We start from the raw sequence: 2,367 nt of genomic DNA on the forward strand, positions 1-2,367 counted from the left end.
GGGCGGGTGGTGGATGTGAGCCTTGCCAGCGGGCGGGCGGGGAGCGAGGGCCAGGGAGGGAGACGAACAGGCGAAGCTGCGCGGCCCAGGAATCCCACCGCCAGCTGCGGTCCTTCGAACTGACAGGAAGTCGGGCGTGAGGGGTGCATGTCTGTGATCCCAACACTCGGGAGGCCGAGGCAGGAGGATCGCCAGGAGTTTGAGGCCAGCCTGGGTTCCATGGCGAGACCTCAGCCCCCAAAACAAAACGAAGAACCCCCAAAGGTATGAGAATTAGAGCTGAGGACAGAGCTCAGCCGCAGGGCACTGGCTTAGCCTATAAAAGGCCTTGGGATCTATGCCCAGCACACTGAGAGAAAGAGAGAAAATGAATTAGGCTGTTAATTCAGGACTGCATTATAAATTCCCTAAATAATAACCCAGAAGACACAGTTGCACACTCCTTGTAGTATCAGTGACTCAGAAGGCAGAGGCAGGAGGATCACAAGTTGAAGCCCAGCCTCAGTAACTTATTCCCTGTCTCAAAATGAAAACACAAAAATAGCCAGGGGTGTAGCTCAGTAGTAGGATGCTGGCCTAGCTCATGCGAACCCCTGAGTCTGAGGCCTAGCATCGCAGAATACTACTACAATTACTAACAGCCAGGTATGGTGGCGGATGCCTGGAATCCCAGCACTGGGGAGGCTGAGGCAGGAGGATCACAGCGAGGTGGAGCCCAGCCATAGGGAGATCCTGTCTCAAAACAAAACAGAGCAAAACAAAAAAACAAGAGGGAAGAAAACAGAGCACTGGGACCCACGGAGCGCACACAGTCACGTGGAGCAACTGTCCGAGGCCCTGGGCCCCCTCGGTCTCACCGGGTCTTGTTTCTGGAGCTGGTTACTCGGTTGTTCCAGGGCTACCTAGGTCAGCATCTGCCTAGCAAATCCTCCCCTGCCATCTCCACCCTCACACTCAGATGGCTCTTCTGCACAAGGCCCTGACCACGACCACAGGACATGTGTGTCCCACGCTCACACCACACCCTGGGAACGTGGACAGAAAAATTCTAACAAAAATGTAAGGTCAAAGCGGGGGCAGAAGAAAGAAGATGTCAGCACAAGCGGAATGAAAGATTCTTACTGCTAGGGGGCTTTGAACAGCCCAACCAGCAAGCCTGACCTGAAAATAAAAGCATGCAAACCTGAGGCTGAGGCAGGAGATCACTTGAGCCCAGGAGTCACGACTAGCTCTGGGAACACAGTGAGAGCCCATCTCAACAACATCATATATAGAAATACAAATGTGTAGCTCTGTAACTAAGGATACGCACTTTTAAATTATTTACGGAGCATTTATAAAAACTGTCCAGATGGCAGGCATGGTGGTGCACACCTGTAATCCCAGCACCCTGGGAAGCTGAGGCAGGAGGGTCACAAGTTTGAGTCCAACCCGGGCAACTAAGCGACTTAGCAAGACCCTGCCTCAAACCAAAAAACAAAAAGTACTATAAATATAACTCACTTCAAAAGTCCTGGGTTGAATCTCCAGAATTGAAAAAATGAAGAATTACCAATAGTAAGCATATCTCACTCACCCCCAGGATAACAAACTAAGCATAAACCTATATGGTAGAATATGACCTAACAAAAATCAGGGTATCAAAGCATATGCAATGACAATGCAAAGTGTCTGCCATATTCATTATCCCTCCACTCTCTCTCTCTCTATATATATATATATATATATACATATATAGGGGCTGAGAATGTAGTTCAGGTTGAAGGCCCTGGGTTCAATCCCCAGTCTTGGAGGAAAAAATTTATCTAGGTGCTAGGCTCTGGAAAAAATCTCAATGGGCAGAAAATTTAAATTCAGGTAACTTCCTAGGACCACAGTGCAATTAAATTAAAAATAAACAAAATATAAGTGTAGATATGGTATATATTTGAAATCATAAAATGTGCTTTTTGTTTGGCTTTGGGTTTTTTATAGCTTTTTTGGGGTATGGGAGATCGAACTTAGGACCCTACGCTTGCAAGGCAGCCGGCAGAACCCCTGAGGTAAATCCCTGGCCCGTGGTTCTGGTTTTTTGAGACAAGGTCTTGCTATGAAGCCCAGGATGGCCTCAAACTAGAGGTGATCCTCCTGCCTCAGCCTCCCAAGGGCTGGCATTACAGGTGTGCGCCGCCGCGGCCGGCCAGCGTTGCGTAAGAGGCATCTGAACGCACATCTGGTCTTTCAGCAGGCGACTCGGCAGAGCAGCTTTCTCCACTGAGGGCGTCGCTGAGGAGCAGAAGGAAGCTCCCGACCGGGGCAGCCGAGGCACAGCCTCGTCACAGGCGCCACGGCGGCCCCGGCCGCACCGCCCGAGGACACTGACCTTCT

General features: G+C 50.3%; 1 protein-coding gene across 1 annotated transcript in view; it reads right to left on the reverse strand.

The window, feature by feature from the left end:
• Fnbp1 (formin binding protein 1) overlaps positions 1-2,367 on the reverse strand; it is a 76,925-nt gene that overhangs the window by 27,216 nt on the left and 47,342 nt on the right. The window lies entirely within an intron of this gene.

This window comes from Fukomys damarensis, unplaced genomic scaffold, assembly GCF_012274545.1.
Source record: "Fukomys damarensis isolate Sample0158 unplaced genomic scaffold, DMR_v1.0_HiC HiC_scaffold_36, whole genome shotgun sequence".
Lineage (NCBI taxonomy): Eukaryota > Metazoa > Chordata > Mammalia > Rodentia > Bathyergidae > Fukomys > Fukomys damarensis.